Source organism: Vidua chalybeata, chromosome 11 (genome assembly GCF_026979565.1).
Source record: "Vidua chalybeata isolate OUT-0048 chromosome 11, bVidCha1 merged haplotype, whole genome shotgun sequence".
NCBI lineage: Eukaryota > Metazoa > Chordata > Aves > Passeriformes > Viduidae > Vidua > Vidua chalybeata.
The window spans coordinates 3218120-3234738 of NC_071540.1; the positions used below are offsets into that span (position 1 = coordinate 3218120).

Below are 16619 nucleotides of genomic sequence, written 5' to 3' on the forward strand. Positions count from 1 at the left end.
AGGTAATGCCAATCATATATTGATATCATAAATCACACACCTTCATGTAAAATGTTGCAATATTTTGAGAGATTAAAGTATTTTGTCAGAAAAATACAGACCTGTAAAAATATGTATTACATATATTTCTGTGGATAAACATAAAATAATCTTAACAGTTAATAAGCACCTTCAACAAGAAGGCTAAAACAGTCCTACATGCTAAATTTTTCAATGAACTCCCCTATTTAATAATTTCAAAAATTTTATTTGCAAGTTGTTTTTCTGTCTCATCAACGAGATGAAGTGAGTCAGGCCCCTTTTCTCAGAAACAGTCTAAATGCATCTGTGAATGCTGCCAGCATTATTGAAAAGGCTTGGTCCCAGCATGACCTGAACTCACTGAGGAGAAAAACAAAAACATGATTTCAATAACATCGATTTTATCTGAGAGCTCAGAGTGCTTCATACTACATTCATTAACTCTCCCAGCAACTCTGTGGGAGCAGTAGGTATTATGGTAATGTTGCAGATGGCAAAAGAGATGAAAAGTTAAGAGCAGTGTGTGCAGAGCCAAAGAGCAGCTGAGGGACGAGGACAGGGCTCATGATGCACTGGGCTACTCTGACCAGGTGCTCTTGCTCGCTGGAAATTAAATAGATCACAGCTGAGTATAGATGGATTTCAAACACAACCTTGGAAACACCGGTAGCATAAGGGCCAGGGGGCCTATAAGCACAACATGCTGTATTTTAGAGCAGTTGATAATATAATTATATACAGAGTACAACTGCTTTACCTCTCTGGATAGTGATGTGATGACAAAGCACTTGGGTGAGGGGTGGGAGAAGGAAGCTTATCCAGCTCACATTAAAAATAAAAAAGCAAATATTTATACAAAGAGAGCTGTTATTGCCTGCTACCTGGCACACCACGTATAAGCTTTAATGCAATTTTAACAACATTCACAAATTTGTTACTACAATCCTACTTTAGAGTTAAGCAGACTTCTTCTGGTCTATTCCCACATATAAATGCAAGAGAAAAAAAAATCCCCATACACACTCAACATATGCATTTAGCTTAAGAGTTAGTGATTTATTTAGCAGTTTTAAACTACCTTTAAAAACTTTGGGGAAAGTCAAATGATAAACAGTACCAAATCTTTTTGGCATGATTGGTATTTAGATGTTTTAACAGAGGTGTTTTTAATCAAATGCATTAAAGCACTTTACACAATCCCCATTGGTGAGTATTTTCCTTGGGTTGCTCCCCCTACTCTCATCTTAGGAACTAAATATTACCTGTAACAGAGGGAAGACACCTGAAGCCTTAATCCTGGGGAAAAAGAAAAAAAATTGTCAGGGAATAGTTTCACTAAGGTTGGCTGGATTGACTGAATAATCCAGTTGCCCACTTTGGCAAAGAAAACGAGTGATGTCGTGCTCAGCCAAAATCAAGACCCAGTTCAAGAAGCATAGACACCCTTTCTATTTCCAAATTGAAATCTGCCCATATTTCCCATTTCAGGATACTCAAAAAACCCAACCTTTTTGAAGAAAATGGAATTTTGCCATTCGTTAGACAGCACTTAGCCTTCCTCCTCACAATATGCACAAAGGTGGTGTAAAACATTGGAAAAAATGAATGAAGAAAGCAGATGGACTTACACCTTTTTAGGCTGACATATTGCAGTTTGAAAGGATCCTTCTCCCCTCCAAGGAAAAGACTGGTAACAAATCTTGGAAATAACTGCACACTGAGATGTTGTTACAGCAGAACAGGCACAGTGAAGTGAGTGTCACATTTCTTATTAGTGTTGATTGCTAAATAGGAAATACAGCAAATTGCTCAGCCCAGCAGGCCCTTCAGCCACACACTCTGGGCAGTCAGAAAAAGCTCAGTACTCAGATGAAGGCATTTAATAAAAACATATTTAAAACATCCAAGGTTGAGCCAAAACAAGCAACTGTATGATGTTTTTTTTATATCCTTCAATCTAGGCAAAAAAATATGCCTTGGTTCAATCAATTTACTTAAATTTGTCTTATAGGATTAATTCCCATGTAAGTATATAGATCAACCTTGAAATTTGGGGATTTCAGAAGGTGGGGCTTTACGGAAGCTGGAGCTACATATTTCTGACTAATGCATAAAAGCAGAGTCTTGCAAAATCCAGACAAATCAGGTCTGATTCAGATTCTGATTTTGCCCTTCTTCTTCAAATATTTTCATAGAATCATAGAATCATAGAATATGCTGGACTGGAAGGGATCCATCAGGATCATTGACTCCAACTTGTGTCCCTGCACAGACACCCCAACAATCCCTCCCTGTGCCAGAGAGGATTGTCAAAACACTTCTTGAGCTATGACAGGCTTGGAGTTGTGACCACTTTCCTGGGGAGGCTGCTCCAGTGCCTGACCATACACAGGGGAAAAATCTTTTCCTGATAACCATCCTAAACCTCTCCTGATTCAGCTTCACGCTGCCTCCTCGGGTCCTGTCCCTGGGCACAGAGCAGAGGTTGGTGCTTGCCCCTGTGCTGCCCCTTGGGAAGATGTTGAAGAGCTCAGTGGGGTCTCCCCTGCATCTCCTCTTCTCCAGGCTGAGCACACCAAGTGCCCTGGGCTGCTCCTCATTGAGGGCTTCCCCTCCAGCCCCTTCCCCATCCTCACGGCCTCCTTTGGGCCCTCTCCAATGGCTTCATGTCCTTCTCATGCTGTGATGGCCCAAAGTGCCCCCAGCACTGAGGGCGAGGCTGCCCCAGCCCAGAGCAGAGCAGAGCAATCCCCTCCCTGGCCTGGCAGTGCTGGGCCTGATGGCCCAGGACAGGGATGTCCCTCCTGGCTGCCAGGGCACTGCTGGCTCAGCTCCAGCTGGCCACGGAGCAGCAGCCCCAGGTCCCTTCCTGCAGCTGCTCTCCAGCCTCTCACTGCCCAGTGCAGCACAGAGCCAGGGCTGCCCCGTCCCAGGGGCAGAGCCCAGCCCTTGCCTGAGCCAAACTTCACACGGCTGGGGATTACTCTCTAATTTCTCTAATTTGTTGAGGTTTCCCTCAAAGGAGTCAAGTTTGAGTTTTCAGGCTTTTTTTAGGGTGCCCATGTTAAAGCAGGAAGTGACAAGCCCCTTCCAGTGCCATCTTGGCTGGCTCATCATGCCATTCCTGCTGATGCATTCAAAAGAGCATTAACCATTTTATACAAATGCCTAGAACTCTTCATATTGGTGGTTCTCATCTACAAGCCAAAGATTGGAACCTAGCTGGAAGCGAGCAGAGTAACAGCAGGTAGAAATATTCAAAGCCCAAGTAATCTCTCTCCTGTGCAAGAGCTGAGAACAAGTCTGTTTCATTGGCTGCATTCACTGCAGCTTCTTTTCCCAAACCGTCCTTAATTTGCACTTTCCAGTTGTCTAGTTCTTGCTTTCTTTTGGATAATATCAATCTATGGGAGCTTAGTCTGAAGCTACTTCTAATTTTTTAAGAATATATCACAGTTTGCAATTATGGTTTACTTATATTTATGACATATCAAATACTATCTAGCCTACATTTTTACTGTAAGTGCTACTCAAAGAAAGATTCCTGCAGGTAAACATTATAACCAAAATGTTAAACCTAGACATTAAGCCTTATACATTACATTTGAGGCTACCGACAACTGTGATTTGGGTGCTGATCTGAGTCCTAAAAGCTCTAACCCCCAAATGTGGCTGCCAATCCATTTACTCCCATCACTGCTGTGTGAGTGCAAAAAAACCACCTGAAGGATATGGTTGCTAGGCTGGAACTTGTACTAATGGATTTTAAGCCTTTTATCTTTAGGTTTAGGGATGGATTCTGCATTTTTTTAGAGTAACACAAATTTGGAATATTTTTGCTGAACCTAATTCCCAAGCCTAACAGAGCAAGGTTTGGCTTTTGATTTTTCAAGAATTCTAGGAACACCCCCTTGTCCCTCTGCTGTGTCACTAATGACGTGGTAGCACAGAGTGCTTATTGCAACTCTCACTTGGAAAAGCCAGACTTAATGTGACAGTAGCAGGTAAGAGGCAAAATGCAGGTCTCAGTGCTGATGGACAACAAAAAGCCTCAGCAGCAACCACTGAGTCACCAGGCACTCCAGCTATAAGGGCAAGAAACCAGGCAATAACAGCTTTGTTTACCCTAGGGGCTACTGAAGATGTGGCAATTAGAAGGAAAAATTGTGAGAGGCATTTTCCTGACTCTGTGTGAATAAACACTCCTGGAAAACAGCTTCCCCATAAAGCAAACAGGAGACAGCCTGAATATCCAGCTGCCAGCTGCTTCTGCGTGTCTGTGTTCACACACACACCCACTGCACACCCACGGGTGTTGAATTTACACACACACCCACCGCACACCCACGGGTGTTGAATTTACACACACACCAGGCTGTTGTGTTTACACACACACACAGCGGGCTGTTTGCTGTATTTACACACACACACATACACACATACACGGCTGTTTGTTTTATTTACACACACACCAACCACACACACAGCAGGCTGTTTGTTGTATTTACACACACACACAGCTGTTTGTTTTATTTACACACACACCAACCACACACACAGCAGGCTGTTTGTTGCATTTACACACACACACCAGGCTGTTATATTTACACACACACATACACACAGGGCTGTTGTATTTACACACACACAGCAGGCTGTTTGTTGTATTTACATACATCAAGTGCGCAGTTGTATTCACACACCCCCCGCTCTGTTTGTTGTATTTACACACACACCAACCACACACCCACTGGGCTGTTTGTTGTATTTAGACACACACACACACCCCCGCTCTGTTTGTTGTATTTACAGACACCCCGCTCTGTTTGTTGTATTTACACACACACACTCCGCTCTGTTTTTGTTGTATTCACACACACCCCACTCTGTTTGTTGTATTCACACACACACACCCCACTCTGTTTGTTGTATTCACACACACACCCCGCTCTGTTTGTTGTATTTACACACACAGACCCCTTTGTGTTTGTTGTATTTACACACACACCCCGCTCTGTTTGTTGTATTTACACACACACACACACTCTGTTTGTTGTATTCACACACACAAACCCCTTTGTGTTTGTTGTATTCACACACACACCCCCCACTCTGTTTGTTGTATTTACACACACACACGCTCTGTTTGTTGTATTTACACACACAGACCCCTTTGTGTTTGTTGTATTCACACACACACCCCACTCTGTTTGTTGTATTTACAGACACACACACACTCTGTTTGTTGTATTCACAGACACAGACCCCTTTGTGTTTGTTGTATTTACACACACACACCGCTGTGTTTGTTGTATTTACACACACACACACACGCTCTGTTTGTTGTATTTACACACACACACACTCTGTTTGTTGTATTCACACACACAGACCCCTTTGTGTTTGTTGTATTTACACACACACACACACTCTGTTTGTTGTATTCACACACACAGACCCCTTTGTGTTTGTTGTATTTACACACACACACCGCTGTGTTTGTTGTATTTACACACACACACACACACACACACACACACACGCTCTGTTTGTTGTATTTACACACACACACACTCTGTTTGTTGTATTCACACACACAGACCCCTTTGTGTTTGTTGTATTTACACACACACACACACTCTGTTTGTTGTATTCACAGACACAGACCCCTTTGTGTTTGTTGTATTTACACACACACCTCACACCCACGGGGCCGTTTCCCCCTCACCGCAGCGAAGCCTCTGCCCCATCCGGGCCGGTGAAACGGCGCGGGGACAAAAAAAGCAACCCTCGGGCGCAGGCACCGCTGGGATTCGAACCCAGGATCTCCTGTTTACTAGACAGGCGCTTTAACCAACTAAGCCACGGCGCCGCGCGTTGGTCAGCGCCTCAGTGCAGCATTAATAGAGCTGGCACTGCGGCCCGGCCCCGTGCGGGACTGCGAACCGCACACGTGTCCGCCACGGCTTTGGCTCCACACGCGTAGGGAGCGGAGGAAAATGCATAAATGTCGGCTTTTCAGACATTTATACGTGAAACTGCCTCCAGAGCTCCAGCCCTGCCTCATCCTGCAGTGCCTCGGCTGGCCACGGTTCGTGGTGTTGTAGATACATATTATAATATTGGCTTTTAGCAAATATTAAAATGGATTTTATATGTGTGGTGTTAAAGTAACTTTGCTATCAAGATTTTGGTTTTATTTCTGCTGTTAATAAGTTTAGACATAGTAGTGCAATAGCTGATAGAAGTGTGCTTGTGTTAAAATGCCTGCTGGGATGGGAGAACACCCAATGAACACAGCATGAGGACACCTGCACACATCTGCCAACCATCAGCACTCACCCTCTGAAGGCACTGTGCACCAAGGCCCACACTGGAGGTGATAAAAAAGGACTGAAACCACAGCCAAGGAATCCACATGCTCTAAAAAGGCAGACCCAAGGAGGAGCCAGGCTAAACAATTCTTAGAACATGTAAACTAGTTTGGGGAAAAGTTTACTGTGCATGAGGGGCTATGAATATGCAACAGGCTGATAGAAGAGAAAAGGTATTTAAGGGGTATCCCCGAAGATAACAGTGTGCTCTTGGCTGAGTGCTGAGATGCACCGGCTGTAACAACCTTTGCCCTATGGTCCTTGTCGCCTATTGTTCTTTATTAAGGTTGTTTAATTTTCGCAGGAGAGTGCCGGAGTTTCCCACACACAAAACAAGGCACTCGCACCGCACCCACACAAGGCCGCAGGCCCGGCCCAGCCTGCCCGGGCTGCAGCGCCGCCCCCGTGCGCTTCCGGCCACCGCCGCCAGGGGCGCTGCGGCTCCCGGCCGGGGCCGTGGCTCCCCCGCGGCTGCAGGGGGCGCTGTGGCGGGCGGGCCGGCGGAGGGGCGGCCAAGGGGCTTCCTCAGCACAGCCGCAGGGGCCGGCGGTGCCTCAGGGTGGCGGAATGGCGGCGGGGCCTCGGAGCGCGGCGGAGCGGCAGAGGCAGCACGAGGGGCAGCAAAGGCTCCGGAGCCGTGCCAGAAATTGCCGTGTGTCGCGTTAAAATGTAGCCAAAAACCCCAAGCAGCGGCAGACAAACAGCAGGGCTGGCCGGGACACGCTCCCTTTGCGAAGGGATTGGGGTCGGGGTCCCCTTCCCAGCGAGGTCAGTGCTGGAAAAGGTCCCGATCCAACAGCTGCTCTTGCGAGAGTAAGTGGAGTGAGTAGAATCAGTGCAGGATGAAAACGCCGCGGTGGCAGCGAATCCTCTGGGCAGCAGGGCTGGCACCAAAACCACCCCTGTGCACTCGGACCTGAGAGAGGGAGGAGCTGAGCCCCGCCCCTGAGCCCCAGCCAAAACCTCGAGGATCTCTGCACTTCCCAAGGGAAAGCTTCTCTTAGCCCAGCCAAGAGACTGCAGTCAGCTGCACGCCTCCTCCTCCTCCCAGCCACATCTTCTGTCTCCCAGGTATCATCATTGCCATCTCTTAGGCAACAAATGGGAGAAAATTCCCTGAGGGATAAAAAAAAGGAAAAATCCTAATCTCCAACACACAAGTAAACGAAAAAAAATACATAAGAATGTTACTGATTTAGGAAATTAAGGTGATATCTTGTTCAAAAATTAAAATACAGGCAGTTGCAGAATTGTTAGTTCAACTATGAATAAAAACAAAGGAGAGTTCAGTTGCAAAGCATGCTTTCAGGTTCACTGCTCACAAACCCATGTCCCCGAGCCACAGGTACCTTTTTCCCCATAGGACTGCCGTTTAGTTACTTGAGTTGCCCAACTCAGCTGGCACCATTAGGGTGTGACCCCAGATTAATCTGGTGGCAGCAGTACGGGAGTCATCTTCATTACAGCATTCAGATCTGAAGTTGCAAAAGAAAACAGCCAGCTACATCACAATGTAGAAATTCACGTGAGCCCCTGGCAGTGAGGAGAAGAGCTGTTCAGAGCAGCAGTGGTTTGCTTATTTCATGTTGTGGAGGGACCAAGAGTTGTCTGTGATCCAGCAATGAAACTAGGGCAGTAAGAAACAGCTCCCCACTACTTCCACGCAGACACGGGTAAACTGGGCAATCTGATTATTTCTCTTTATTCATCCAAGCATCAAAGAGACATCTAGTTACAGGTGCTGCATTGTCTTGCTATGAAATCATGAGTATCATCTGCTACAAATACGGTAGTTCCTGTGCTCCTTCAAAGCAGCTGAGGGTATCCATGACATTTTTCAGGTGTGTTATTACTGCCACGTGTGTTCTGGGCTGTGGGTACTAACAAATACATACACATTTTCCTAATTATTACAGATCAGTACAGTATTTACTGAAGGAGGTTTTTTTTAACTAATTAATATTAGGACAATATCTGTGAGTGCTGAGTTAATCTTCTAACATGCTGCTGTGCTTTTACTCCATTATGTTCTTCCTATTATACTTGATGGATATATCAATTAAGCAAATGTTCAAGTTGCCTCATTAAGACAGAACCCAAACAATCAACTTCAATTTACTTACTTAGAAGGACATAAATGTCTCATAATTAAACATGTTTTCCTGCAAATGATGAATTAATTACTTACATGATTAGAGTGGTCACTCTTGGTGTATCTGAGATGTCCTACAGATAGGTGTTGAGATACATCACCCACTAGTACTGACATACCTCTCTTTTTTGGCCAAAAAGAGAGGAACTGACAGAAGCCTCAAATGCTTGGTTCAAGGAAACAGGTTCATGACATTAAAATTCTCCTGTCTTTATATCCCATCTTTTTAAGCTTCTGTCCCAGGTTGCTGTGCACAAGTAATGACTACCAGCAGCAAAGCAGCAATCTGACATTGCACTGCTGCCCCCTGACATGAAGAGCACAGGAAGGGTGAGCTTTTGTAACCATTACAAATCTCTCAAAGGGCACCCTGCAACTTTGGGATCCCTGTCTCCATCCAGCAAAGCAGAAGCATATTCTGAATTTTAATCACACCAGCAGTTCTGTGAACTCTCTGGAGCTGCTTACAATCTCACAGCCAGCACAGGCTTAAAGCCTTATTGAAAGGTCATTTTGTAGGACTGAACCCAAGTTATTAAAGAACAAATGACCAGGTGGTTTCTCTGTTAAAAGCAGTTTAACAAGAAATTGTTCTGCAGGTACAACCCACCTGCATTTTAATACATTACAAAAAACAAAAAGCGCACCCATTTTTCATTTAAAAATAAGCATCCATCTATCTCTATGCATAAATTTCAACTCAAATATTCAGAGGGAAAAGATTTAAAAATTCTTGATTAAAAAATCAAAGCAGTCAGAAAAGAAACCTGGATGTTCCAGAACTCTAGTGCTTCCTGAAATCTACAGAGGGGGAAAAGCTTATGAGCATCTCTTACAGGAAACAGTGCTGTAGTCACTGCAATTTAAAAGAAACCTTGCGGTGTTTCAGATTGAATTTCCCATCCAAAGTAATTCCTAATTCCTCAAAGACAATTTTATTACAGTGTCTAGTGGCAGACTCTCTGTGATTATTGCTTTAAGAATGCAAAGCTAAATTGGTTGAGTTTATTTAATGCCATCAATATTTTTAACAGTTGATTTGACATCTCTGTTATTGCATCCTTCCTTCTTAAAATGGTAACAATGCCCGAAATTGACATAAAGGTTTTCCTGTTGCTGACTTCAAAGTGAGCTTATTGAGTGAAGGCTCAGGAGATCATACTGAGCAAGGCTTCTGGCACTGGGAATGTCTATCTTCAAAAGCATATGAGGAAAAATGACACAGGTAAAAGATCTCCTGGTAGTGTCACCTAACAGAATTCTAATTGTTACAATCCATTTGTTTCATGTTTTATTTTTAAATCTAAATGAATTATCATCAGGCTCTGATTCACTGGAGCTAACTTTACATTTGTAAATGTAAAGGCTGCTTATATATTCTGAAACCAATTCTTAAGGAATGTCAAACTCACTGACCTGAGTGGAAGCCTCACAGAACTGAGGTCTCAGTAGAAAAATTACCTTCAAAGGAAAATTACTGGTCAAAAAATAATCATTGTTGGTCTAACTTTGGCCATTATCTCCTTTTTGTAAGTGTATGCTGAAGAATGCTATGAAGAATGCTAGGTTTAATGTCTTTACAGATCACTCTCTTTGCCTTTCTCAAGTAAGAATCTTCAAACTGAATGGAATTAATTAATTTTTTAATAAGATTTTTTTTTTAAATCAAGAGCTGCATTAACAAGATGTAAAAGTCATAAGTCATGTTTTACCTTGGATATGTGCTATTACTGTTGGATGCATTGCATCAAAAACATCTGTGGTATTTTCTTTGTCTCAACCAGAGACATACTTCCTGTCACAGGAAATATTACATGAAATTACAATGTCTTCATGTTCCACTGTCCACTAAAGGGAAAAGAAAAAATCTTAAAGGTCTGAGGGAGTTTTTTGGCAGATTTCCTATAACCTATAAGCAGATTAGGAAAGAAATCCTCAGTACTTTGCTTTCGTAAAAGCTGATTGAAGTCTTCAAAGTAAATTTTTCTATTTTTTCATTAGTAATAAACTTAGAATTAGACAAGGACATCCTGTTAAAATCTTAAAATGTTAATTTAATCAACCTTAAACAGATCTTCTGAGATGGGTTATTATTATCTTACCCATTTGTATATGAAAAAAGCAAGAAATGCTCATGTTCAGAATTACCTGAGATCGAGCAATTAGCAGCACCAAAACTAGGATTAAAATCAAGCCCACTTACCCTAATTATATTTTATTGTGCTAAAAAAGAATGTTTGTTTTCTTATTTATCAATAACAAAGCAATAAATAGAAATTTTGCAGTTGTACCTTCTGCAAGATGCATTTAAAAGGATATATACAAGTGTTTTTCAACATTTAATTCTGACAATTGTTTCACCTTCTCACACCCACTAATTAAAACTAGATTCTTAAGGGCTACAGCAAAAATTATTGCACGGCTTGGTTGAAAAATGGATAATTTATATTTCAGATAGAAACTAAGGGCAAAAATGTCATGTATGTAACTTTCAGTGCAAGCAGTCAATTTCATTTCATTTCATCATTACAATACATTTAATTATTTCTAACATTAGAATAAATATAAAACCACTATGAATATTTTTTTAATGAGTGTGAACTGTTGGCATCAGAAGGTTTTTTGGGGTTTTCAGTGGTTAGGTTGCTGGGTAAGCCTCTACCACAAAATCTGTTCTGCACAAAGTTGTGTTAGACATCAAAGCTATTCAATAAAGTTTCCTAAAAGTGGCAGGTTTCCATTAAATGGGCTGACAAAATTCGCCCCCCCCATCTCACAGTTTTATTAAAATATTTCCAGATATCTAAAGTAATATTTATATTGAAAGTCACTAGCTTTGAGAAGCATTTTAGCAACATTTTGGCTGTTTGTTTTTATGAAGTGCATAAACTGTCACTTATATATATTTCATCTGAGGAATTTGATTCATTAACATTCTAACAACTAAAAATATGACTAAATATATTACTAATCTTTTTTCTCCATGGGTATAATTCCTACAACCAACACAATCTCTGCTCCTAAACAGAAATACATAAAGCACAGGACCACATGAAATTTATGAACTTGCAGCATTTTTCATGGGAAAATTGTTTCACAGATCTTTACTCAGTGTATTTTACTTTCTGCTCAGCAATTTAAAAAAATATACAAAATTGCAATAGACAGCATAGCACTTGTACTATTTAGTGATAGAAAAAAAATCCAGAAATAGTACCACTGGAGACACTATGTTACTTACTTAAACATTAATATATGCTGCAGTTATTTTAATTATTATGTCCACAGATTGACACTGGATCAGGATGCATTTCTTCTTTAATTGAGAAGACAGGCTTAATGGAAAGGCTGCATAACAGAGAAGGAGAACTTCTCTGAAGGTATAAATCTCACTGACAAACAAATCCCTGCACTTTGGCTAATTCAATGTTGTTCTCTATACAAATGATGTATATTTATATATATCTTTCAGAACACAAGACAATGACACTTCCAGCCCTGTGTAACTCAGAAGCAGATTTAGACAAGTCCTTTGTCCTGAAAGGAGCCATAATCTATCAAACTATTCCACCATGCATTTAAAATAACAAAAATATTACTTTTGGATTCAAGAGCCATAGCCATTCAAGGCAAAACAGAAAAGCTTTAAGAGATCCTCTACAAATTTTAGATGAGAACAAGGTGAGATTTATGGTTGTTCATGTGGATGAAGGAAGCTGGCAGTAAACAGTCTGCTAGCAGAGTACGGGTAGCATAAATGAAAGTGCAAGGATGGGGAAAAGTAGGAGCATAGAGGAGCAAAGACAAAACTGGAACAGGCTTGGAGCTGTGACCTCTACCCTGGGGAACCTGTTTGGGTGCCTGACCACCTTCTGGGGAAATAACTTCTTCCTACCAACCAACCGAAACCTCTCCTGATTCAGCTTCACGCTGCCTCCTCGGGTCCTGTCCCTGGGCACAGAGCAGAGGTTGGTGCTTGCCCCTGTGCTGCCCCTTGGGAAGATGTTGAAGAGCTCAGTGGGGTCTCCCCTGCGTCTCCTCTTCTCCAGGCTGAGCACACCAAGTGCCCTGGGCTGCTCCTCATTGAGGGCTTCCCCTCCAGCCCTTTCCCCATCCTCACGGCCTCCTTTGGGCCCTCTCCAATGGCTTCATGTCCTTCTCATGCTGTGATGGCCCAAAGTGCCCCCAGCACTGAGGGCGAGGCCGCCCCAGCCCAGAGCAGAGCAGAGCAATCCCCTCCCTGGCCTGGCAGTGCTGGGCCTGATGGCCCAGGACAGGGATGTCCCTCCTGGCTGCCAGGGCACTGCTGGCTCAGCTCCAGCTGGCCACGGAGCAGCAGCCCCAGGTCCCTTCCTGCAGCTGCTCTCCAGCCTCTCACTGCCCAGTGCAGCACAGAGCCAGGGCTGCCCCGTCCCAGGGGCAGAGCCCAGCCCTTGCCTGAGCCAAACTTCACACGGCTGGGCATTGCCCTTCTCTCCCATTTGTCTGGGTCTCTCTGCAGGGCCTCTCTGCCCTCAAAGGAGGCAACAGCTCCTCCTAATTCAGTGTCATCAGCAAATCCTGAGGGCTCCTTTGAGTCCTGGGTCCAATTCCTGAATGGAGATGTTGAGCACAGGGCTGAGGATGGAGCCCTGCAGAACCCCAGTGGTGACAGGCCCCCAGTCTGATGTCACCCAGCCACTGTCACCCTCTGTGCCCGAGCCGTGAGCCAGCTGCTCACCCGTCCCATGATGTGTTTATCCAGCTGTGGTCTGGACATTTTGTCCAGAAGGATCCTGGCAGAGACAGTATCAAAACTTTACTGAAATCCAAAATTATTACATCTAGTGGCTTTCCTAGATCAACCAGATGGGTTACTCTGTCATAGAAGGAAATCAGGTTTGATAATCAGGACTTTCCTCTCATGGAGCCATGCTGACTGTGACTGATGACTGTCTTGTCCCCCAGGTATTTTTCAATACTTCCCAGTAATTTTTTTCCATGACATTACCAGGCACTGGAGTGAGATTGACAAGATTGTAGTGCCCTATTCTTTCTTTTTAATATCAACTAAGATAGATGTCTTCCCCTATCACACACAGATTTCTATTTACCTCCTTCCCCTCACAGTTTTAACCAAAAATTACTTGAAAAGAGGTCTACTTAGACTCTCACATCCATGCCCATACCTAAATCCCAGCAAGTCTTTCTTCATAAATTATATGGCTTTCCATTATCATTCACATAATTAAAACTCAGGCTCTCAAGGCCTGCCATTTCTGTACCAGTTGTTGCAACATCATTTTCTTCATAAGTGCAGGCTCCTGTGCTTGTATCCACGTGCAACACTCCTCCACAGTGTCTTGGTTTGAAAGATGGGTGTCTGCCAAGGAAGGCAGGAACCTCCCTTGGAATGGAAAATATGACCCCCTTCCCCCTAAATTGTTATAACCTTGAAACGCCTGTGCTTTCAGGCAAAGCCACGGGAAAAGGAGTAACAGTTTGTTGGTGCTGTGTTTATGTATAAGAAGGCAAACAAAGCAGAAGCTCGGCAGGACAGCGCACCAAAGCAGAGAACCCAGCCGAGGCTCTTTCAGCACCTGCCCCGCTGCCGTTCCGGGCACAGCCAGCAGGGGCGCTGCTGGCTCCCGGCTGGGCAGGGCTGCGCCGAGGGCGGCTGCAGCGGCACAGGGGCACAGCCACGTGAGCAACCAAACTGGGCAGAAAACTCCACAGCCTCGGCAGGAGCCGCGGGGCTCGGCTGGACACGCGGCTGGGTCAGAGGGTAGCAGAAAAGCCTGAGCCAGAGGCAGAAAGCAGAGGGGCTGGGCAGCGGCAGCTGGGCCACACGCAGGGGACGCGCCCTTCGGGAAGGGGAGAGGGTCAGGGCCCCAGGTTTTACCCTGAGGAACCCGAGTAGATGCTGAGGGTCCTTTCCAGTCAGCTCGGGACTGGAACCTTTTCCATGATTAACCTAATTTCTACAATCAGATTTTTGTTTGTGTAAGTACAAAGAGGTTTTAGAATCAGTCAGAAAGTAAGCAACATAAACTCCCTTCTTGATATGCTCTTTCATTTGTCTTCAATATGAGAATAAAATCTTGTACCTGACTGTAACTACCCTTTTTGACATCAAGTGTCAGATCTAGAGCTGCTCCCTCACAAGGACGTTCACTGGAAGGAGCTATCCTGCTAATTTGGCAGCCCTTGATAACAGACAAAACTTGAAAGTAAATTTATTTTTCACTTTTTCACTTATTTTCTCAGTGTGTGTCAATGTACTGACACCAGGATGATTGGGAATGTCTCTAAGATCAAAGAAAAAAAAAGATCAAAGCTCCTGTGTGTTCTTGTTCTATCGAGTCAAAAAAGTCTTGCAGTCAAAAGTGCCCTTCTAGACTTACCCAGTCTTTGTCTGCTGCATGCACTATTAATCTTTGTTTTCCAGAAGATATGTGCACTGTCAGTTCACAGAGATACTGTTTGTTGTCAAGAACAACTTCAAATGCTTTCTCAGTACAGCCAGCATTTGTTATCTACTCTTTCAAAGGGAAAAAAAGAGAATGCCAGAGTGAAAATTGTCAGGGCTAGCCTAGTCCCCCATGATCCAAATCCACCACACTCTCCTGAATTCTAACTGCTTCAGCTGTTCCTGCAGGGGAAGAAATTACACTTAATATATTTCACATAATCTTGCCTTATATATTGCCGTCAGAAAGTTCCCAACACTCAGGGGAATACTTTTAGATAGATTCTGAAAAATAAGTATTGCTCAACAAGTGTTAAAGAAAACTTCCTTAGAGAAAAATTGGAGAGGTAAAATTTCTTAAACAGAAGTTAGACACTTCAGACAAGTGGCACATTATAGCCTTTTCAGCAAAAAGAACATTCAAGGATCTATTATACTTTAAAAAAATTAATGGATGATCTTCTTATTTTCTGGGTTAGAGTTCTGGGTTGGTTTCAGTTTACTTACACATAAGAGAGCTGAATAGCATTTTGCTGAAGACAAAAATAAAAATTCCAGTTCTGAGTTCAGACAAAGCAGGAAAGTTTGGAACTGTCAATCTGACAGTTACTCAATTGTACATGTTGTGACTGACACACTGAGGCACTTATTTTTATATCTCCAACCTACAATATTTGCTTACAGTTGCCACGTGTTTATTTACTCACCATTAAAAGATGTGACTTTTTCCTTCTACATTTCCTGGTTTCTTTGAGCTAGCCATCCACAGCTCCTTGCTAACATAATGCTGCTAAGCTGAACCTTGTCTGGACTTTTTGTGCTTTTGGGCTTCTTGGGCCTTTTCAGTATGCCTGGAAAAGCTTCTGGTTATGGTAGAAACCTAGCACTGCACAGCAGGAAATCGACATTTTAGATACTTTGTTAAATTATTTCATCTGAATTAATATGACATTAATGCACTACTACTCATTACCAATTCTTAGATGAAGTCATGATTGCTTAATGTATGCAGATCTCAATGCCTGCAATCTGCTTAGCACAGATTTGCCTGCACAGCACTCACGGTTCGCATAACCTGACAGTTTAGTCCACGAGGGGGAGTAGGAAAGCAGGAACCACAGGAGAGCGTATCCTAAATTCCAAAGTTCCACTTGACAGCAAAGTTCACATCCTTGACACTACCCTGGAGCAAATTTACTGAATCTGGTTGAATAAAAAAATGCTGATGGATAGAGGACTGTGTTTTTATTTTTCTGGATATTTGTTTTCAAACTCTTCTTCCTCTCAAAATAATGTTTAAATCTCATGAAGTCTCTCAAGTCTTTCAAACACTTGTTTCCTTGATTCTGGCCCATCAAAACGCAGCACATCGAGCTCTCAGGCCACATGTTCTAGCCAAGACTGTTACAGATTTTGGCAAAGATATTTCGACAAGTAATTTCTTCACTCATTTGGGAGTTTGCTCATGACTGCCAGGCACGTTTGTGTGAACAGAAGTACCGAACACCAGCTGCATTAACCACACACAAAGTGTCAGAGAGCTTTTCATGCCTGGGCTGCCAGCAGTCCCCCAGCTGGGGGCAGAGGGCCCAGCCGCCCCGGCCTCTTGCCCTTCCCAGAGCAC

General features: G+C 43.4%; 1 long non-coding RNA gene and 1 other non-coding gene across 2 annotated transcripts; one reads left to right on the forward strand and one right to left on the reverse strand.

Moving 5' to 3' along the window:
- Positions 1-5819: 5819 nt before the first annotated feature.
- TRNAT-AGU (transfer RNA threonine (anticodon AGU)) lies at positions 5820-5893 on the reverse strand. Its single transcript has one exon. It is a non-coding gene; the product is annotated as a tRNA-Thr (tRNA).
- A 1072-nt stretch (positions 5894-6965) lies between these two features.
- On the forward strand, positions 6966-16214 carry LOC128793786 (uncharacterized). Its single transcript, XR_008432883.1, has 4 exons — positions 6966-7466; positions 11836-11927; positions 12020-12228; positions 14001-16214. It is a non-coding gene; the product is annotated as an uncharacterized LOC128793786 (long non-coding RNA).
- The last annotated feature ends 405 nt before the right edge of the window (positions 16215-16619 follow it).